Here is a 23,029-nt window from a genome sequence, read left to right on the forward strand (position 1 = left end):
AAGATTCACAGTACACTGGGTGGGTATAAAGTTCATCATTTCCCATTAGAGTTTGCTGTAAATGACCGTGACCCACCAACACCATAAATCCTGCCCCTATCGAATGACACTGAACTAAGGAGTATTTAATTTCATTACCCATTTGTCATTCTAGAAATTGTTACTTGGTTTCTCCCCATTTATAGAGGGTCATTTAGAACTGGAACAGACAAACAGATATCCCTTATGTCTCAGGTCATGTAGCAGTTGACATGAACTCCTTCGCCACAGCACGATTTCCTCACAGGGCAGCACTGTTTCTCACTCGGTTCCGGATGCCCAGTATTTAGCATAGCACCTGGCCTGCATCAGGTTCAAGGGGAATATCTGATGCACAGAGGTGAGGGAATAATGACTGGAATAAAGGGGCTTGGATGAGAAACACGATCAGGAAATATATGCAGGGCTAATTTGTGTTTGGAGATGACCAATTGTAACGAGAATGTCAGGACAGTTCACACAGTTGTTCATAAAATTAAAAAAAAAAATGGCTCCGATAGAAATAACTGTGATGCACAAGAAGTTTTGCAGGGTTAGTTTTGATGAGCCACCTGACATGGCTCCTGCTCAGACAGTGGCTTGTGTATGTCATGACTGCTTTTCGAAGCCAGTGGCCCTGATGGCTGGACAACTCTAGAGTGCCTTCGGATTTGGGTATGTGACCTGGCTTGACAACTTGTGGGTGATCCTGGTTTTGTGCAGCATGCACGTGCTCGCCCTTGTCGCCGGATGCCAAGGGTGAAGGCACGGCCACAACTTGTCGTGGTTTGAGATTGATATGATCTCAGTCCCTTCTTCAGCTCCAGCTCTTTGTGACTTGAAGTGACAAATATGCTTCTCTGGTTCTGTTGTTTCTGCTTCTCGGAACACTTTATCCAGCAGACTCAAACCCTGCTCTTGGTGACGACAGCCACCAAATCGCTCCGCCAATGTATTTGGGTGGAACCTCTGGCTTGGGCTAATTCCTGGATGTAGGCGTTCATTTAGGGACGGGCTCGTGACACAGGTAGGTTGCTGAAGGCCGACAAGATTCACTTGCGGGACCCCGGCTGAGGTACTGGTGGAGACCAAGGTGTTCTGTGTTCTGTGATGTGGTCCTGAAGCTGACAAGACCCTGGGGGGAAGCTGAGAATGAAGACAACCGAGGGAAGGAGGTCTGGGAGAGCTCTCCTGGTGGCATCGACCAAGCCATCAAGCGGTCACACATGCCTCCAACACCCTCTGCTGCATGAGACAGCTATTCCTTTGTTTAGGCTTAAGCCAATTTTCATTGCGTGTTGCGTTGTTTGTGATCGGGAGAGTTGTACCTAACGCAGATGTGGTTGGAAGTTAAGCAGACAGCAGATGGTCGCTGCATTGTCTCCCATTCTTATGTTTCACTGGGTTACAACGAAACACTGGGTACAAAGCGCATGCTCCTCACCTCTGCTGGGGGGGCTGGGCTTGCCCTAGTGATGGAGGATGGAGCTTTTCCTCTATAGCCGCTCATCCAGCATCACAGATCAGTGGCAACACACTTGTGGAAAAAGCTTGTCTGTGGTCACAGATAAGAATAAAGATGGCTGTAGGGAAGCCAAGACTTCAATCACGTGATGCCCTCTCCACCCGGCTCCACCCCCCTCCCCTTTTGGAGGCTGCTGTTAAATAGCACAGCTTATGCAGAACATGGGGACAGACGGAGCCAGAGCAGCCCATGAGAGGGGAAGGTCCAGCAGGCAGAGAGGCAGCATGGGGTCCAGTTGAACACGCCCATGTATTTAAGCCAGGAGGTGCTAGGCTCAGATTCTTCCCAGCCCTGGGAGCTCCCGGGACCTCATTCAGTTCTTCCTCCAGCAAATGAACGATAATGAATAACCTTGTTTTGACGACTTGAGAATTGTGAGAATCCAAGTCAAATATGATCTATGTGAACCACGGGCACAGAGCAGGTAGAAATTGTCATCCAACAGGATGGTTTCCAAGGGGACTCTAGACCCGCCTCTCTGTCGTGTGTGTGCGCGCGCATGTGTTTTGTCTGTACGTTTTGTTATTGTTTTCATTTCTCTTTCTCTCCTATAGTTGACTTTCCTAGAGGGGCTAATACAGCTTCATTTCCTCCCCTTCTCGTCTCCTTAATATTTTGCTGGGGCAAAGAGGTCTCCTTGATGAGGCACAGGCTTTCTGGGCGCGAGAAAAGTCTTAACGATATGCGCAAGGACGGCGCTGGTTGGGATTTGCAGTTTACAATCTTCATTGCTATTCCATCAGCATTGCTGAGGTGTAGACGGTCTGGCGCCCTGGCTGGAACAGCCCGATCCGTCTTCTTGCTTCCGCGTGGAATGTTTATCCACCTTTCAACTCAGTGGGGCTGCAGATGATATGCCATTTGCCTATTAATCCTCATTGTGGTGGCGAAATGCAAATGAAGTTGCTTTTGATGTATTAGAAGGCCTAATAGCAATTTCTGACTTTCTTTCCCGGAGCCAGAGTCTTCCCAAACCTCAGCGCCGGGGTGATCATCTTAGGAGTGGCGGGATCACGCAGGAGCCTGGCTGGTGGGCAGGCTGGCTTTTCTACGAGGGTGCATTCGTTATCAAATTAGACCGTCAGCGAGTATCCTTGAAACTCCAGGAGAGACGAGAAGGAATTAAAAAAAAAAAAAAAGCAGAGAGAAAGTTAGAAAGTAATTAGTATGCACTAATTAAGAATAATAGTAATAACGTTTTGAATTGGTGCCTAGAACGAGGGCTGATTCGGGCTCCTTGCCAAACTTGGGATCTACGGCGGCTTTCTTTCACATTGTCATGCATCTATTTTGAGATATGACAGTGATGTTCTGTTTTGAAACATTTAATTGCTGGCATTGTTTGTTGGGAGAATTTTATAGCCTCACTTAGGCATCTAATTTCACACAACATCTGCTATTGATGTCACTGATTTAAGTAGTTAGAAAAGAGAGAGGAAAGTAAGTGGAGAAAATAAAAACATATGCAATTCATTGCGATAGGGGGACAACAGAGCTTCACTCGGACATTCGACACCTTAGAAGCCACCGTACTGGTAATCAAATGTGTGCCATACTTTGCCAAGTATCCTGGGCCGCCACATCTGCCATCACCACCTGTGATCATTTTCTTCCTCTTTTGCACTAAATAATCAATTACAAGGTTCTGGGTCTTTCTCCCCTCACTCATTTATTGCTGGCTCAAGACCTTGCTTCCAATAGTGCCGCAGGGAGAGCTCCGAGCTTTCTGCTTCCGAGGACAGGATGGGTGATTCATGGAGCCTTCCTCGCTGGGCTAAAGACAAACACGGCCATTGGCAAAGTATGGGGCTATCTCCCTTGCAAATGGTTTTTAAAATGCAAAAACTCACAAAACTCAGTACTTCTGGAGGTTTGGGGTTGAGCCAGGCTCTCTCTGGGCTGTTGGTGGACGTGCCAAATTGTCTCAAACTTTCTGGAGGGTAATTCAGTACGTGTGTCTCCTTACTATTGAGCTCAGTATTCCCTACTCTAGGAAGATCCTGAAAAAATGATGAGTACTTAACATATCGTAGAAGCTCTAACTTGGTGAACTGGATGAAAATGTAGAAAATGATAGAGAATAAAAAAAAGATTCCTTGTAGCATTGAACCCCACCGGAGAAGGAAACCTAACTATTCAGTGAAAAGGGGAATGATTGCTTTATAACGGAATGTGATATGGCCATCAAAAATGAGATTTACTTAATTTCCGATGACGCCACGATACTGATAATATGCTAATTTACAAAAGAAGGATATAAAAACATTTATACCATGACTTCAACTTGTTTATGCATGGGAAAGAGGCAGATGGTGAAATTAGAGATGATTTATTCCTTTTATCCTTTTTGTGTTTTAAAAAATGTCCACAATGAACACACATCATGTAGGTGCGTGTGTGTGAGATAATATAACATTCTAAATGTGTATGCAGAGAGTAAACTATTCTTCAAAGACCTCCTTTTACATAGGGAAGTATAAAAAGATATCAAATCCTCTGTATTATTTTCAGATCTACCCTTCATTAGCAGATGCTAGATTTTCTTTAGATCTTTCATAGGCGGGAGGCAGGCAGCTTACCTGGTGGTCCCGGTGGTACACGCTAGGTCCTAGTCATATGGGAGGCAAATATGAAATAAGATTAGAACAGTCTGGTCACATTGGGTATCTTAATGGTACCACATGGGGTCACGTGAATGCGCCAGTCAGGTTGGTGCAGCAACGCTGTTCAAAGAAGCTCTTGGTCTAAGGTCAACTTGGGATTGAGGATATCTCTGATTTCGCGTGGGATGTGCTATGGATCTCAGATCTTAGATGTTGAAAACGTGGTGCACGGGCTCCTAGCACTGGCATCACCAGGACGCTAGTTACAATTCCTGAGGATCAGGCCCCACCCAGAAGTACCGCATCCCAATCTGCCATCAACGAGACGCCCAGGGAAATCGTGGGTGTGTTCCAGGTTGAGAAACGCTACGTTGAGGGGAATATGCCTCGGCGGAAGTGATGGTAGGATTTGGGACCCTGGGGAGAGGGCACACGTTGACCAGCTCCTCTTTTTGAGAAGGGGGATTTGGTGGCGATGGGGATTGGTTTTCTGTAGGCGTCAGGAAAGAAACTCCATCAAACACCGTAACCGCATCAGGACTTTTGGGATGATGTCTGATACAGAACTCATTGAATTGGTCATGAAGAAGTGAGGCTGGGGATGCCTGGGTGGCTCAGTCGGTTAAGCGTCCGACTTCGGCTCAGGTCATGATCTCGCGGTCCGTGAGTTCAATCCCCGCGTCCGGCTCTGTGCCGACAGCTCAGAGCCTGGAGCCTGCTTCGGATTCTGTGTCTCCCTCTCTCTCTGCCCCTCCCCGGCTCGCACTATCTCTCTGTCTGTCTGTCAAAAATAAACGTTAAAAAAATAAAGAAGTGAGGCTGGGTTCTGGCGGGGAGACCCCAGTGGGCTGCAAGGAAAGCCTGACCATCCCTTTCGGGAGTGGGTGGCCCCAGAACCCAGACGAAGACAAGCCCCTCAGAGGGAAACAGTCCTGAAGTTCTTTGGCTGTTCTACCTGCCTCAGAATAATGAAACCAGCTCATCTTTAGGTTTGTTTTTTCCCTAGAGAAAGAAATTGACAAAATACATGCAGTGTGAGTTTCACGCGCCTTCATTTGTGGACGCCATTCCTCGGTTTTGAGGTTTCTGTCCAGTTGGCCCCTGTCAGATGCCCCCTTGGCTCTCTGACCATGTGTGGCAAACTCACTGTGACTCCGAAAGCACACCGGAGGGTAGGAGACTCCCGTCCTCAGACCCCTGCCAGTTCTGGCAGAAGAAAGCCAGGAAGCCAAGGATGACCGGTGAATATAAAACTCAGTAGATTCAATCTGCAGGACTGTCCTTTAGCTGAGACTAAGATCTCCCTTTTTGATGTTGACATTGTTTTTTTTTTTCTTTTATGATGATGACATTTTCTCTTTTGATGTCCCTGGTGAAAAAAAAAAAAATAAGTGTGCATTAAGTATACTAAGAAGTTGAGTTTTTCCTGGTGGGGATCTGATCCAGGCTCTAAGCACAAAACCACTCACTCCATGGGGATGGACACTTTGCACACTCCTCGAAGGTGTGTTAACCCCCCTCCCACGTACCATCACTCGCCGATTTCATCGGCCAGAAACTCCTCCATGGCAAGCTGAAACTTGACCCGTTTCTAAAAGACTCAAGCAAAGAAACGATCCAATATCTTCCGGTGGTAACAACTGGAATCTCATATGAGCAGGGGCCTGGCTACTCTTTGGGGTATCAGCAGGAGGAGGGCAACAGCACCTCCATTCCATGTTGGGAGCCCAAAATCCTCCAGAAGGTTGGCAGGTTCCAGGGCTGGGGGTTTGGAGCTTCGGCTCATTGGATCACGTGAGTGTGGTGCCCACAACTGTCTCCGCTCTGCGCTCCTCGTCTCCCCTCTTCTCCGCTCTCTGTCCCCAGCCACGCTCCTCCCTTCACACCATGGGGGGCTCATCTTCCCCCTAAGGGCCTTGACAATGCCTTCTAGTATCTTGTTGACCTCTTACCAGCTGTTGAGGTAATGCAGATCTCACCCTGCCACACTGCTATTGGCAAGGGATTAGCTATGACTTTGCCCTGACGGTGACACATTGGTAGACCGGGACCCTGCTGGGATTCACTGTCCAGGGCTGGCCCTCTGATAATCACCTGGGCATTGCAGGGGCCTGAGCCTAGAACCTGGGATCCCTGGGGGATGGGACCCGACCCTTGAGTTCACCAACGCAAGCTTGATTTCGCCTTGAACTGAGCAGGGGGTGTGTGTGGCCCCGTCCGAGCTCCAAACCTTACTAGACTTTCCCATGTGGGAACGACTAGATCTATTTTCCAAACTGGCTGCGTGGGCCCCCTTGCAGGTCTGGAAGGAGCCCCAGATCCCACGCGAAGGCAGCTTCAGCATTTAGCATTCAGAGTCTGGTTTGTTCCGGACAGAGACTGCCGTCCTGCTGGTCTTTTCCCTGCGGCCGATGGCTTCTCATAACTTTGATCACTCACACAGCCTTCCATTGGGAAGCGTTCCTCATTCCTCAGTGTCCCTGTCACAGGGAATAATGTCATGCTACAACACACTGCCCAGGGAGCAAGCGCTTGGCACTGAGCACAGACCAAAGGGGCCCCTACGCCGCTGAGGCTGGCTTGTAGGAGGTGTGTGATTGCTCAGACTTACCCCTAAATGCCGGAAAGCCTGAATTCTTGCCATTTCCCGCCCCCGCCCCTTCACTCAGTGAGATTTTATTTTCCCTGTGTCTCCATTTTCCACTGTGCTCGTGGTACCGACAGAAGCAGAGACCTATAACTTGAATCACAAACACCTTGACATTTCATTCCAGAATGAGAATGTCCCTGAGGCTTCTGCCAGCGAGCGAGACAATGCATTCGGATGTGTTTTAACAGGTGGCCTCTGCTGTGCCCGAGAGCCCATTTCGTTGGGGAATTGAGAAGGATTCAGCAAGTGGCTGTGCATCCGACCCTCAGTATGAGGTCCTGGGGATAAACCGGTGAATAAAAGCAGGTGAGACAGACACATAAATGCATGTTTAGCGTGCAATTTGTACAGAGATAAAGAAGCAGGTTGAGTCCCGGTGGGTGATTTGGGTGGGGTGAGTGGTCCCTGGAGAGTAGGAGTTGGCTGGGATGGGCCAGCTTGCCGCGTAATAAGCATTCCGAATCTCAGTGGTTTGGAGTATAAAGGTTATTTCTTCATCTGATGGAGGGAAGGGGGCTCGCCTTACTCTGTAGTTACATTGGGTCCAAGAGAACGTCTACTTAGGAATGACGGATGTGTCTCTTGTAAGCGATGTGTCCCATTGTCACACCCTTGTTTGAGTGCCGGTGGGACACCGGGCACTGAGAGCAGACACGGAAGGAAATCAAGACAGCCTCACACAGGCGGTAGAGTGGGCAGGAAAGTCGACACCCAAATCACCACATGCTTTCAGTTGGGAGCTCCCCAAGCCTCGCGTGTCTCTGCACCCCCAGCCATAGGCAGGTTCTCGGGGCTTGACCCCACAGCCACCTGAGCTCCGTGGCTGAGGGCATGCTGCGGGGACAGAAGAGTGGACCGTGAACACCTGCCCCTACCCAGCGATGCATTTAATTAAGTAATTCGAGTTTCCTTATCTCAGCCTTGAATGAAAGAGGCCACATCGGTCCCAGTGAGCTAGTCTGGAGTGGCAAATGGCCAAAAGTGGAATAGCTTATGACAGCAGGAGTTGATTTCTTGTTCTTGTGATGGTCCTGAGAGGATGCCCTGGGATCAGAGTGGTCTCTGGGTGAGGTCTGTATCTGGGCTGCTCCAAGGTTGGGCGTGGATGTTACAGTTAACCGGAAGGGGCCAAGTCCAGAGTAGCACGGGCTTACGTGCCAAGCCCAGATTACTGCGCACGTTGGCCCATGCTCCACGGCAGAGAACGTAGTCATATGGGCTACCCCAAAGTGTACAAGGAGCTGGGGAATGTAGTCTAGCATGTGGCCAAAGAAGGGGAAATACTTTGGGCCTTTGGAAGTGGGGGACACTTGGACGGAAAAGGCTTAATCAAAGTCAGAGGGTATTCTGTAACCTTTCTTCCTTCCCTGCTGGTCTAGGAAACTGCTGAACAACGGAACATAAAATCTTCCAGCATGTTGCCTAGATTAAGACGAGCACGGTTCCCCTTGAAGCCAGGCCATGTTCTTGCTCACGAATGTCATGTTCCACAGGAAGAGGCTGTCCCTTCCTGAGAACAAATCCCTCCACTGAGAGTTAGAGCTGCCCTCGCCTTCTGGGGTGCCTCGTCTCTTCCTGAGCAAGTTGGGGGCAGCGCCATGGTCATCCCTGCCAATTCCAGCGCGCAAGCCTGGAGCGGCGTTCCTGGAATCCACGGGGACTCAAGACCGCATCGCCAACGATGGCAATCCTTGCCATCCTCGTGGTCCGCACCTCACAGAGGAGCCACTTGAACATAAGTCCATCCCATCAAGTACGAATCCCTTGCCATATGAGCTGAGGATCAGCACCCGACTTTCTACCCAGCGACTCAGAGAACAGGTACCTGTTTAAAGTTTTTATTGTTTTAATTTTAATTCCAGTGTAATTAACATACGGGGCTATATCACGTTCAGGCGTACAAAATTCAACGACTCGGTACATTACTCAGTCCTAATCCCCTTTACCTATTTCACCCATCCCCCACCCCACGTCCCCTCTGGTGACTGATTTCAGATAGCAAGCAACATTACAGAGCAATAGGAACCAGTACGTTTGCTGAACCTACTTGGGTTTATTTCAAAATATCCGCTGTGTGCACGGGGTTGCGACTGGGCTCGGGGTTTTGCTGCTCGTGATTTGCCGCTGGAGTTCTGCCATTTTGCCACCTGTGTGAGGCAGCCCGGTCACCTGACGGCGGAGGAGCTGGTAAGTGTGACAGCACTTCCAGGTTTTATGTATGTTCTCACTTGCCTGACACCATCGGAATTTCACCGTATATAATCACGTTAAGGCAAAATGTGTTTAAACTGCTAATGGACTGGGTCATTGACTTTCACGATGTTCTCCATCCTACATTTAATTATTGTACAAGCTCCTCTTTAAGATCATGTTTCCTGGGATCAGTTGGAGTTATGTTAAGTATACTTCAGCAGCTAATAATTAACGAAACAACCCTTTCGTACGCGGGGAGACGTAGATGGTGCGTGCTGTCGTAGCAAGGGGGAGGAGGCAGGTGGCTGTGCAGGCAGGCACAAGGCGCGTCGCCATGCCGACAACCAGCCGGTGCCACAGAGAAACATTTGGTGATGCCCCAGAGCAGATGCAGGTGGCATCTGAGTCACACAGCACCGTGCTGTGGGGGTCCCAGAGAGAGCACTGCAGGGAGGAAGTGACCCCTGGAAGAAGCTGCTGCTCTTGTGGGGTGGGCACGGAGGGACTCAAGCCATCTTCTAGAGACGAGAGATGTCCTGAGCCTGGCCCAGCAGGGCTCTGTATCAACGAGGCCCAGGTGGGGAAGAGGGACCACATTCAACTTGGGGAATTTGAGCAGGATTTAATAAAGGGACTGTTTACCCATGTGGACAGAACTGGGGAGAACTTTAAAGGAGAGTGAGGTATCCCTGGGCTGGTGCCCCTAGGGGCATTTCTACGCTCAGGCTGGGTAGCAGGGGACAGTGGACCCGGGAACCCGGAGGGAGAATTGCATGGAGACGGCGGCCTGACAGAAGCCACGGAGTAGGTGGAAGGAGGCATCGCCCCAGCGTGCCCTGCTAGGGAGGGGGCTGGGGCATCCACGCCCTCACCCGCTCTCCCCAGCCCTCTGGATCTCCTGCAGATCAAGCCCCATTAGATACTGAAGTGTAAAGAGGCCCACGTTACACCCAGGCTGGTCTACCTCCTGCACACCAAGCAGGGCAGAGAGCGGACGTGAAGCAAAGAGCAGACACTCAGCCTGGTCGGCACAGTCCGCAGCCCCTCACCGGTCCGGTCAAAGGCGTTCTTGCTCCAGGGTTCCCCTGCGGCACCTAAATCGGGAACAGAGAAACCCACTTGCTCAGGGAAGGGAAGGGTGGAAGGAGGGCAGGGTCTGCTTTCCGAAGGTCAAGTTACAGTGCCCACAGAGTCTCTCACCGGCGGTGGCCGTGCGCAAATCTCGTGGCCCTGATTTTCTCGCGCTGGAGAAAGGGTGACGGTGCCAGGTCTGCGCTCTCATCCGAAGGCTCAGCTGGAGAAGCTCCCGCTTCCCAAATCCTGTGTTTTCTGGCAGTGTCGTTCTCTTGCAGCCGCAAGACCGAGAGTCTCAGTGTCTTGTGAGTTGCTGGCTGGAGGCCGCCCTTGGCGTCCTGCCAAGCGGCCCTGTCCTTGGTCAGCTCACGAGGCCGGTGAAAAGGACCGTGTCCTAGGCACGCGGACGTCGCAGCTGTATGCAACGTCATTACGGGCACGTGAGCTCAGGCACGAGGTCACTTTGCCACGTTTGATCGGTTAGAGCAAGTCACAGGTCCTGCCTGCCCGGGGTGGGGGTGGGGGGCAGGGAGGGATGCTGCAGAAACGTCCAAACAGTAGTAGGAGGGGACCATGGGCCACTTCGACCTCGGAGTCTGTCCACCCCCTATCCCGGGACGTGACAAGCGTTGCCATTAAAAACATCTGAATGACTAAATACCCAACACAAGCTTTTCGTGTGGATGTAAACGTTCTCTCTTTTTTCCTTAAAAAGAGAGGCAAATAAGGATTTTGGTTTCTTGAGGGGCCTGTTGATTCGAAGTATATTATTTCCTTAAGTTGTGGCATCAGAATCCAATTATATTTCTATAAGGAGAGGAGCCAAGGAAAAATCCCAAAAGTATATTTGAGACATCCCTGGGGATTCCCCAGGCCTCAGTAAGAAAAACAGTTACTTCAGAAACTGAAATTTTATTCCAGGGACGTGGCTTTTGATGGGAAATTATCATGGTGGAAGAGAGGTTTTTATATAATAAAAGTAATTTTTTTGAGACCTTCAGCCAATGACAACAGAAAAAAAAATTAAAAATTCTCAAGTAACTATAAAACTCCCTGGAATATATTTGTGAACCGCCAGCCTTGGCCACAGCGATGAGAAATATTATTTCAAATCATTAATCTCATTGTGTGCAGTTCTAAAGATGTCAGATTGATGGAGATCATAGCATTTATGTTTTAGGATATGTACAAAGCATCATGAACAAGTTGAGTTTTGGCTTCCAACATCTACCAGGTTGAACACAATATGTAAGAAATACTACAATTGTTGCCCCGAGAAGACCATGGGAAACAGTTTGGATAGTAACTAGATATTTTGCTAGTTGTTTTAAAATTGAATTAAAAGCATCTGTCTGTAGGCCCTTATGTAACCAGATACCGGTGTGATTAATGAAGCCTCCAATTTTTTTTTCCACTTCATCTGAACTTTTTAATAAAACATATTCATTCTTTTCTCAGCTATTTGTTTCATGCACCTGTACGATGCATGCCTTCAACATATTAGTTATAATAAATAAAAGATAAGAGAAGCAGCAGGTATTTTCTCCTATGTTCCACAAATAACTTAATTCTTTAAGCTGTTCCAGGTTTTGTGGGTCTTACTGGGCCAGGCTGTGGCCTCTTCCTATGCGTCGTCTCCGATCGTTCTGCCAAACGGGTGGTGATTGGTCCCAGAAAACTTGGGAAGATGGCGGTGTCCCTTCCAGTCCTTCCTTGAGCCGTTGGAGCCCAGCCACAATTTCGGGCAACTTTGAGGTCTAGGGAAAGGGACACGTGTGCAGAGAGTTTGCTTGTCAGGATGAGACGAAACATCCCGCGTGTCTGGTCCACAGGGAGGAGGAGGCAGGAGGGGGGGTTGGGTCCCCTGGGCCCAAGGTACCACCTCTGTGCCATCAGGAGTTTGCAGTGGGGAGCCCTGGGGTTCTTTCCTCTCGTGCTAACAACCCCACGGTCTGAGGTTTCAGAACGTCTGAGCCCTTTCCTTCAGAAAGCTTTGCATTTAGACTTGAAAGAAACGATCTAAACAAAGCTGAGGGAGATGTTGAACCAAAAAGCATCTTAAGTATTTGTTTGCACTGGGATTCTCTCGGGGAGCCCCATCTGGAGGGCGCGTTGGTGTGAGAGCCTCTGCACGGTGCCTCTGAAGATCCTGCGGAGAAACCGGGACGCTCGCTCTGGACGAGCTGGTGGTGCTGTGGCGGGTGCAAGGTCTCTGCGTGCTGGGGAAGCTCGCCCAAGAGACTGTACCCAGTCACCAGATCCAGTCTGCGTGGGGCGCCCCTGGCATAGACCACGCTGTGCATGGTGCCCTCCGGAGGTGAGCAATGTGATGCCCCGTAGAGTCCCAGGTAGGGAGGTTGAAGCCGAAGTGGGACCCCATCACAGGGCTTGGGCTTTGGCCGGGGCACAGGGGGCCGTGGAGAGGGAGGTGGGAAAGGACAGCAGGTGGAGAGCCCCACTGTTAGTGCTGGGGGCAGATCTAGTCTGCGTACAGGTGACTGGGGACTGTCTGCTGTCATCTCCCCAGACACGGGTGCCGCGCTGTCCTGCCTGGATGTCAGCTTTCTTTTCGGGACGGAGGCTCCCGTTCTCCAGCTTCCAGAAACGCTGGCTCCTACCCAAGGCCCACAACGGAGCCCTTTTCCACAGACTGCCCTTGGAAGCTGCTCCTTGAGGCACCCACACCCGAGGGTTGCTCGCTTCAGGGGTACGATGGCCTAGTCCCCTGGGTCGGGGGAGGGCCATCCCTGCCCCAAGTGTGCCTGGAATCTTCCGCAGCCACATCTGGGCTCATGCCCTCCTTCTGGCCCTCACCCCGCTGCTCGCAGAGCTCAGTGTCCTAGAGCGGAACCCAACATCTCCCCCCACCCCTACCTCCGTCTGCTCTGGGTTTCTTCCCGGCTCCTCCCCCTCTTTGTCTGTTGTCCATTCTGCTGCCAGGGGCACCTGCCGGCTTTGGTGACTCACAGTCACTGCATCTTTCATTTCTAGAAGCCCTTTGGCCCTTTCCCAAATCTGCTCTGTCCCTTTGTACTCTTTTTTATTCCCTGCAGATTTCGGGCTGGCGGTTTATTTCCTCAGCAGTGGGAGGCGCCCCTCTCCGAATCCCAACACGGACGTTTGTAAGGAGTGGGTTCTGCTGTTGGCCCTTCCTGTCCCTTCTGGCTCATCTTACCTAACTCTTCACGTGGCCCTGTGGACGTTCATTCTAATTTTGTCCGACTGTGTCCTCCCCGGGAGGGGCTCCGTGGCTGTTTCTCCGGAGGCCAGTCGGGGCTCAAGTCAGCTCTCCTTCTCACCTGAGCTTCCCCGAGGGGCCGGGGAAGGGGTGGGAAGGGGTGAGGCACCAGGGAAGGGGTGGGAAGGGGTGTGGGCCTCACCATCCTCAAAAGAGGATGTCAACTAGAGTGTGGACTCCTCAGAGGTCCTCAGGGTGGTTTGAGATTCCTCCTCTGGGTAATTCTAGAATGCAGCCTGGGGCTCCCTGTTACCATTTCAATTCTCTGCTTTTAAGGGCATACCTACTTTGTGGAGCTTTTTTTTTTTATTTTTTTACTGTTTTCCATCAGAGTTAATCCCAATAGTTGAGCTGCCATTGGAATTTTTCCTCTGGATCTTCCCTACCGACTGATATGCTTTCTTGCTGGTAGTGGCTACGTTTTCAAATTTTCAAATTTAAATTGCATGCTTATATGGAAATGTAAACGCTTTAGATTAACCTTAAAAATTACATTTCATTTTAAAACGTATATTTACAGCATATATTCTTTTAATATCAAGCATAAAACATGGTCTTTTGATTTCCAGTTGTATAGGAGGAGGACACTAATTAATTTTAGACTTTCTTATCCTCCTGGGATTCTGAACCCCTCAAAGGGTTGAAGACATTTACTGTCACAGAGGAGAAATCTGAGGCCCACCTGCCTTGCTTTTTATAAGTAACCTCTTTTCCTTTTCGCTTGTTTTTGTTTCCTGTATGGGTGCTTGCCATATCTTTTCTTATTAATCTTTAAAATTTCAGGCTTTTAGCAATGCATACATGCCTGTGAGGAGTGTGTGTGTGTGTGTGTGTGTGTGTGTGTGTGTGTGAAAATCCAGTTTTTTGCTGGCGAGGAGCCCTTTTCGACTTGAGATTCAAGCTTTCCCCCCATCTTTTGGAAGATTTATTCTGCAGCTGTTTTTTCTGTTTCATTTATTCCGGCTTCCTCTTCATGAAAAGCAATCGTCTGCATATCCAATCTCCGTTATCAGCCGTTCTTAGCTGTCACATTCTCGCTTACTATTTTAATTGTTTGGTTCTTTTTTTTTTTTTTTTTCTGGATTCTCGTCCCTCGGAAGGTCATAAATCCTTTGCCCGCTGATTTGCTGTTTTCTTGCGGGGTCACTTCCCTCACTTAGAGCCTCTGGTCCTGTTTTATTCAGCATCAACATCGTTTCTTCCCCTTAATTTGTTCCTTATTGACTCTCCTTTAATTATTCACTGCCTTCCTCCTGTTGGTTATTCATTCATCCTTCATCTCTTGTATCTGAGGGTTCTTCTCTTATTTTTTTAAAAAAATTTTTTTTTTCAACGTTTATTTATTTTTGGGACAGAGAGAGACAGAGCATGAACGGGGGAGGGACAGAGAGAGGGAGACACAGAATCGGAAACAGGCTCCAGGCTCTGAGCCATCAGCCCAGAGCCTGACGCGGGGCTCGAACTCACGGACCGTGAGATCGTGACCTGGCTGAAGTCGGACGCTTAACCGACTGCGCCACCCAGGCGCCCCTTCTCTTATTTTTTTAAAGACATAGTTTTTTTGGGGGGGGCGGGGCTCCAAAAAAGGCTGTTCAACTTCATTTCTTTTTGCAAGTTTTTAACGTATTTTTAAAAGTGCTCTTTTTTTTATATTGGGGGGTTCTTGTTTTTTTAAGAGCACCGTATCTTTGGGGTTTTGTTTTTCTCTTCCCTGATTTTTGAAAGCAGAAAGGTGTCTCCAGGTCTGGTAAGTGGTCACAAGAGATCAGGTGGGTTCCTCCATCCCCGTTGCTACTAAAATGAGTATAGTGGACACAGGTGTGTGTTAAGAGACCGGCAGCCTGGCCTGAGGGGTGGAGAGGGAGCCCTGGGCCACCGGACAGGCGTGTGCCTTCCTGGCAGATGGCCTCACTCTACTCATCCGTTCGATTATTCCCTCATCGAGCATCGATTCCGTACCTCCTCCGTATACTGCATTTCACTTGGTGCCGAGCCTGGAAATAAGACAGTTAAGGCTCCTGCCTGCGTGGAGCATCTATTACCTTAGAAGGAACAAAAAAACAAAAAAAAAACCAAAAAAAAAAAAAACAAAACAACTACGTAGCTCAATTATGTAGTGAGATAGGTCACAAGAGCTACTCTACCCCAAGCTAGCTTCGGATACCAAGCTCTCTGCTCTTTTCCTGGACTCTCAATCCTTCATAAGGTATGGATTCTTGATGGAAACACATCTTTCTTTCTTTCCACTAAGGAGACAGCGGCCACCTTCTCCATCATTGCCAAAGACAATGACCATTCATTTCGAAGAGTTCTAGGAGTTGTAGAGCAGAGCCGACTGTGAACTGTGGTTCTCCCCCTAGCCCCTGCCCTCTGCTCCCTGAGTCTCACATCGCTCATTCATAAACAGAGGGCTGTTGATCTGGGTATTAAAGCTGGAAAGGATCATGGGTTTTTCGTAGTTTACTTGAGAAAGAGCTTCTATCAGAAGGAAGGTGTCATGTTGGGGGGAGAAAAGAAAGCAAGAGGACAATCAGAAAAAGGCAGAAAAGTGAGAAGAGAGCAGGAGAGGAAAGGAGAGCAGAAATCAAAGGCAACGCCTGGATGGACAGAGCAGCGGATGGAGGGCCGGAGGTCAGGGTCACGAGGAAGGACCCTCAGTAGAAACAGTAGTGCTTCAGCTAACGCATCGGTGCCTATTCTGTGCGAACTTTAAAAGCAAAGGCACTGTATTCCGCAGTTCTAACGGCAGATTACCTCATGCCCTTGGTTCTTGTTTCTGCCATGATTTTCAGATGTAAGATTTTAACGACGCCAACATAAGTAATGTTTTCTCCCTCCTTTGCTCAGTCTTTTGGCAGTGACTTGCGCTGGGATGAGGAGGATCTGGTTTTCATTTGGATGCCTTTTTCTTGTCAGTTCTATGGGTTTGTCCCTGCCCTTACAGATGCTGGTATTTATTCTGCAGAAATTATATATTTATATTATATATATATATATTTATATATATATATTTATATATATTATATATTTTTGGGGGGATTATAAAATTTGAACCGACATTCCTTTTAGCCCAACGATCTCCACTTTTAGTATGTAAGTATTCACATGCTCTGATAGGGGATCTTTTCATTCGTGAAGGATGTTTGGAAAAATTTTGTTCTAAGGTTGATCCGTGGAACCACCCTGGTTTTCAGGTACCGTCTGGCCTCCTTGGTGACTTCTGGTTGTGTCTTGGCAACAATTATGGAGGTAAAGGGGGTTGAACGTGTCAGGGAAGAGGGCTTGGTGGTCTATACAGTTACGTTGCAGGGCTTAGAGGGGGTCTTGGCCCAGAAGGGGAGCAATGGCTGATTTCGTATGTTCACGGGCATCTGGAAGAGGCCTGAGCTCCTATGGTCACTTGGGTTTGCTCTAGTCCTCTGGGACAGCGCCTTCCTCCATGGCTGGCTGCTTCCTGGAGGTGCATGCCACAGCCTGGCACCTAATTTGTGTGTGGATTGGTAGTACCTGCCCTCCCTGGGCTTTTCATCCCAAATAGCTCTTTTTGGAGATAGAAGACAGAGGGACTCATCCAGACTCTGACACCTTCTTCCACGGGTAGGCCTTGAAGAGGGCCAGCTGTGCCCGTCCTGGTCTCAGTTCTCATGTGTGAGAATGAGGTAGGCAGTATAGCGACTTCCAAAAATGTCTGTGATTCACCTTCCTTCCATGTTTTGGCCCCAAAGAGAGTCATGCGCAGTGTTAACCTTATATCACTACTTTCTCACGAGAAAGGAGGTTAGGACAAATTCTGACGTGCTCTGGATTTGGGCGAGGGGCTGGAGGGCTGGCCTGGTGACAAAGTCTGCTGAAGCTCGAGCCGAGGACCCCACGTGGGGTCACTGCTCAAGGAAGTCACTCTATTCCTCATCTAATGACCGTACTGTAAGGAGATTTCAGTGGTAGAGAAAGCACACGCGAGATGGAAATTAAAAATATGGGGGAAAAAAAGGCTGCTGCGAGAGAAAAATCAATTAAAGCCCAACCAGGGTTATGCACAACTTACCTGTTCCCCAGGTGAGGGACTTTCTCAGTTTTAGGGAAATTTGTATGCAACCAACTCACATCAGAAGCTTTAAAAAAGCCATTAATTTTGGCATTATATTTCTGTTTCAAAACCAAAGTGAGGATTATAAACAGTTTAAAGAGTTTTAAAATGCTAGCACCATCCATCAGAGACCCCAGTGAATACCCAGAAGAATATGAAAATGGACAAGGTTCCGTTTCATTCCTGAAAACTCCCTGAACCTTCTACTTTTTTCCTGCCTTGATGTTTGGTGCCTATGAAAGGCAAGTGCCTCCAGAGACTTCTCTAAGGGGGCTGACTGGAAGTAAAGCAGATTGGGTGAAGAAACTGACTTGAGTTCTTTCCGTGTTTGTGATGGTGGGAAACTGACTTCTAGATTATCTCACAAACACATAGAAAACATAAAAAGAGGCAAAATTATGCAGAAGCACATGAATTATGTAGATGATGGAAAGCCTATGCAAAACATGATATGTGCACATAATAGCGTATTTCCCTAGGGGCTAATTGCATCCTTTGGGTACCTTTTGAAGCATCTGAATATTCAGAAGAAAGCAAATTTATTATAATTTGAAAAATACCACAATAAATAAGGCTGAAAGTATAACGCACATTGTATTGGAAACCGGAAACTCCCAATCTGGCCATTTCCTCCAGTTTGACCAAAGCCCAGAGCTACCAAGCACAATCAAACCCTAGCAATGCACACGTGCTGGTGTTTCATATTCTCCATTTTTTTTTTTCTTCCCAGCTATACAGGTTGTGAAAACCCACTCAGTCATTCAACAAATATTTATTTGTTGGCGTGATGGCATTCGTTCATTTGTTTGGCCATCCAAAAAGTACTTCCTGAAACCTATAATGTGCCCTTCCTCACCGAATTTGTGACAAAATATAGGAGTTGGACCATGGAGAGAAAGGAAGACCACCCAAATGAGAACAAACAAAAGGTGTTTGCTCAGGGTTTGCCATAGGGAGGGTCTCAGCCTCCGTCACTTGCATTTGGACTCAGAGACTCAGAGGCAGCCAGGGGAGCAGGAAAGTTGATAGCGACAAAGGGATGACGTCAGGTGGCCCTGCCTGGAAGCTGCTGGCCTGGGGAGCCTGGAGACGGCTTGCTAGAAGCACAGCATCCTATGTGATTCACTTGGGGAACAGATTTTGGCTTCCTCTGGTTGGTCCTGAGTTGGAAGCAGGAGCAAAGAGGAAAGAAATCGGCAGTTCCCGACCGCATCCTGGCCGTTCTGGGCCAATGGCAGCCAACACTGTGGTTCGGCTTCCCAGGTTGGACACTGCAGAACTTGTGGGTCACCTTTCTATTTTATACATGGTCTGGCCATTGTCTACTTATGTATTCAGTCTCCCAAGACTAATCACCCAGGACCTGCCCCACAGAAATTCGGAGGACTTGAAGGCACAGGAGGACCCCCCCCCCCACTCCCACCACAGAAGACAGAGCAAACACAAGCTGCCCAAGGTGAAGTGGTGACAAGGGGGTAGACTGCTCAAATACCTTGTATTAGTCAGCTCAGCTGCTGTAGCAAGTACCTCAGACTGGGGGATTCAACAACAGAGATGTGCTGGCTCATAGTCTGGAGGCCGGAAATCCCGAAATGAGCCTCAGCAGGGCTGGTTCCTTCTGGGGCTGCGAGGAGAATCTGTTCCAGGCCCCCCCTCCTGGCCTCTGGTGGCTTCAGACGTTCCTTGGCTGGAGGATGGCTGTCTTCTCCTTGTGGTTACATCATTTTCCTTTTGTGTGTGTCTATCTCTGTCCAAATTTCCCCTCTTTCTAAGGATGCCAGTCACATTGGATGAAAGCCCGCCCTGATGACTCTGTCCTCACCTGTTCAGATGCAAAGACCCAGTTCCCAAATAAGATCACATCCATGGGTACCAGAGGATGAGACTCCAGCATCTTTCGGGCAACTCAATTCAACCCATAGCACACCTGAAGGAAGTTCTGTCTACTCAGAGCCTGGCATTAAAAAAAAAAAAAAAGCCAGTTCTAGGGCCTCATTAGTATTATAAAATACTAATATAAAATGGGTTAAATGGGTAGTAGAAAATAAATATTGTATCTACAAGAGCTATTTAGTTCTAAACCAGAAGACTTCATTAGAACTATTTGAAACTTTTTTTTTTTTTTTAATTTTTTTTTTTCAACGTTTTTTATTTATTTTTGGGACAGAGAGAGACAGAGCATGAACGGGGGAGGGGCAGAGAGAGAGGGAGACACAGAATCGGAAACAGGCTCCAGGCTCCGAGCCATCAGCCCAGAGCCTGACGCGGGGCTCGAACTCACGGACCGCGAGATCGTGACCTGGCTGAAGTCGGACGCTTAACCGACTGCGCCACCCAGGCGCCCCTATTTGAAACTTTTTCAGGGCACCTGGGTGGCTCAGTCGGTTAAGCTTACAACTCTTGGTTCTGGCTCAGGTCACAAGCTCACAGTTCATGGGTTCGAGCCCCATGGGTTTTGTGCTGACAGCACAGAACCTGCTTGAGATTCTCTCTCTCCTCTCTCTGGCCCTCCTCTGCTCCCTCTCCCTCTCTCTCTCTCTCTCTCTCTCTCTCTCAGAATAAATAAATAAACATTTGAAAAAAGAACTATTTAAAACTTTTTACCAGTAAGAGCTAGATGGAGATCATTCCTCTTCCCGTTTAGAGCAATTTGTGAATAACTAGTCATAATTGTGGATCTCCGAGGATAGTTGAAGTAGAGGGTCGCAGAGACACTGGTCCTTGGGGGTCTTCATGTATTCATGAAGAGTGGCACACAGAGTAGATGCGTTCAACATTGTTTCCATTTCAGGAAATTGGTCTTTGTGTCTGTCTAGAGTCAGACACGACCCTAGATGTAAAAGCAGCCCACGATTTTCATCCAAGGAATGGGGGAACCTGCCTTGTCAGTTACATTTTAGGGGAGATTTTCAACGAAAAGCAGAGATTAGAGGAAGGAGCTGCCTCCTGGAAAGAAAGGCCTGGATCCTTTTAGGCGGTGGGGGTCGAGGCAAAGATCCCAGGCCAGTGAAAACCATCTTCAACCCCCTCCTTCCTAGTGGAGTCTGTGCATACAAACGAATATATACATGCATGAGCTCACACATGTGCACACAAACACACAAATTCACACGCACACAGGATATCTGCGGCTTAAGTGAAGCAATAAAAATTTCTAGGCAAGCCACAGTTTACCATTGTTCCAGGGTCGTGAGACTCTGTTGACGGTGTTTTCTCAGCACGGGTGACTGACGTCTCTCCTTGTCCCTCCTCGGGGGCCTTGTTGTGAGCATCGGTGGGGCAGGGGTGTGTTCCGAATTCTTTTTGCTGGACACAGAGACAGTCTCTTGTGACCTCTGATGGCCTCACAAACGGGCAGTGGCTTTCTGTGGCCAGTGCTGCTTGCAGATGGTGAGATTTGTTTTGGCTGTGATAATAAACAGACCCTCACCGTTTAGAGACCATTTTCTTCTAAGCAATGAGCCATGAGCTAATGTAGTTTGGTCCTCCTCAAAAAATCTCTGCTGGCAGAAGGCAAGAAGCTACCTTCTGACATCTGGATGTTAATGCCTTTGGTCACTGGCTGGCACCGGCCCCTTCACTTTGGAGCGGGGTCCAGTGCACGCGGGGTTGGGGGCGACGTGAGTGCAGGCGCCTGCCTGCATTTCACTCCTCTCTGATGGGAACCAGGGCGCACAGCCTCGGCCCAGAATTATTGATGATGCGTTTTAAAAAAATAGGCTGAAGGCATCTCTTTCTTCCCTCTGAGGGGCTCAGATATCCCCAAAGTAAAAAGCTTGACTACTTCTTCCTTCCCAGTTGTGATGAAAATAGGGATTAGTGGGATGTTAGAGGCAAAACCTCATCTATGAAGTTATAAATGAATAATTCTAATTTCTATCTGAGTTGTGAGAAATCAGTTTGTTTTACATAGAAATGCAATACGTTCTTGATCTCTATGTATGCGATTAGAATTTTTCCCTCTACTTGGTATTTGTTTCATTATGGAATGAAATTTTGAGCTTATATTTTCAGATGTATTTCACTTCATGCATTTCAATGTCTGTTTCCCCCAAATCTCTGCTGCTATAGAACACATGATTCCTATCTTTTTTTTCCACATTAGCTTTAGGATGTGGAAAAGTAGGTGGAGATGATTTCTTTAAGATTCTGACTCTCATTGGAGTAGACACCCAACCTTCTCATGAATGTATTTGGAGGAATGTGCCAATTTTTAAGATAAATGATGATTGCTTAGCGCTGCTAAGAAAAATGGAATTGCCACGCCGGCCTCAGCATCACTACATAGATGAAGCTTCATAGTGGCAACGCAATGCTGTTGAAAATACCCACTCCATGAAGGGCGATCAAGGTTACAAGTTCAAAGAGAATGTGGATTTCAGAAGGGAGCAGAAGTTCTGGCTTACGAAGAGGGATCAGACTGCTCTGGGATTGGAGGACAGGGGTCCGCGAGGACGATCTGAGTAGCTGGTCAGCATGGGTTCTGCCAGTCTTCCGGTGCGTCAGGACTTGGGGTACAGGGTGGTGGGGGGCGGTGGCCCCACAGGCAGATTGGCCCCAGCTCAGGGCATCACAGACACGGTGACAAACAGGCTCCAGTATCGATCATTTCAGAGTCAGGAAGTCTGGGAGCCAAGTGATCCTAATTTCAGCATACATGTGTTTCACTTTTTCCTTTTTAGGCGCATGAGGGTGTTGGGGGTTGCCGGGGCGCCATCTTGTTCTTATTCTCAGAGCCTGCAAGGATACTTTCTGTGGGTGGTATGCGGGCGGTAGTGAGGACACAGAGAGCCCTGGAGAGACAGAGAAGCCTGGCTATGCTGGTGTCAGGGGGGTGGTCAGAGGGGCCCAGTTAAGGGATGAATTTTGCATAGAAAGCATCATAATCCACTTCGCCATTGTCCAGAGGTAGATTATCCAATTTGTGGCTTCCGCAAATCTATTTCTTCTCCCATTGCACTCTTTGGCCACTGCCCTGTTCATTAGCACCTCTTCTAGAGGAATGGGGAATTGGGAGAAGGCAGTTGATTTATATTTCAGCAGCCTCCTTGGCTCAGGGGGCAAAAGCACTGTGCTAATGAAGCTGAGGTCAAAGGTAGGAGCCCCAGGTGGGCCAGTTAGCTGGGCCTCCGAATAGAGCCCCAGCCTGGCCCACTGGTCTGCATGTGCATTTTCGCTGGTTGAGAATAGTGGGGAGGCATCAGCATAAATCTGGGCCACTGGAAAAATAACCCCATCCTGGGCGGGGGGCAGGCATTTTGGTAGAGCAGGTTGGGGTAGTTGGGTGTGATTTGTAAAAAATCCTGTATTTTCAATCACCACGGATGATTTGGGCTCTGTGGTCAGTAGACCTTTCTAAAGAGTTTCAATATTTAATAAGCTGTGTGCTGTGTATATCAACCAGGACAGCCTGATTGCTTTCTCTGTCTGCCATTAACTTATTTCAAAATGACCCTGCCCTTTGCATTGGGATGGAGGCGATTTCATTTGGGGAGCTGGAGTCCACATTTTTATATTTATGCATCTTTTTATTGAGGAAGAAGGTATTTATTAAGCAGTTACTATGCAGCAGGCATTGTACATGAACGAAGGCCTCACAGTTGAGAATTAGTCAGTTCTGCAGAGCAGCTACGTTGGCAAC

The sequence above is a fragment of the Panthera pardus genome, unplaced genomic scaffold, assembly GCF_024362965.1.
Source record: "Panthera pardus isolate Hobbes unplaced genomic scaffold, ASM2436296v1 HiC_scaffold_22, whole genome shotgun sequence".
NCBI lineage: Eukaryota > Metazoa > Chordata > Mammalia > Carnivora > Felidae > Panthera > Panthera pardus.